Genomic DNA, 261 nt, shown 5'->3' on the forward strand with positions numbered 1-261 from the left:
GCCCTGAACGAGGACCTGACCTCCTGGACCGCGGCCGCCATGGCGGCTAAGATCACCAGGCGCAAGTGGGTTGCGGCGCGTGTAGCAGAGCAGCACAGGAGCTACCTAGAGGGGGAGTGCATGCCATGGCTCCGCCTTTACCTGGAAAAAGGGAAGGAGACCCTGCAGCGCGCAGGTACCAGGGGCCCTGGGGCCGCCCCCTCTCCCCGGGGCTGGGGCTCCTACAAGGAGACAGGACAGGGGGTCAGTGTCAGACACCCC

General features: G+C 67.0%; 1 long non-coding RNA gene across 1 annotated transcript in view; it reads left to right on the forward strand.

Annotated features, from left to right (window-relative positions):
- Positions 1-6: 6 nt before the first annotated feature.
- LOC106727198 overlaps positions 7-261 on the forward strand; it is a 597-nt gene continuing 342 nt past the window's right edge. The window contains exon 1 of the long non-coding RNA XR_001363377.1: positions 7-175. This is a non-coding gene — a long non-coding RNA (uncharacterized LOC106727198). The remainder of the gene's footprint in view (positions 176-261) is intronic.

Source organism: Myotis brandtii, unplaced genomic scaffold, assembly GCF_000412655.1.
Source record: "Myotis brandtii unplaced genomic scaffold, ASM41265v1 scaffold38608, whole genome shotgun sequence".
NCBI classification, from domain to species: domain Eukaryota; kingdom Metazoa; phylum Chordata; class Mammalia; order Chiroptera; family Vespertilionidae; genus Myotis; species Myotis brandtii.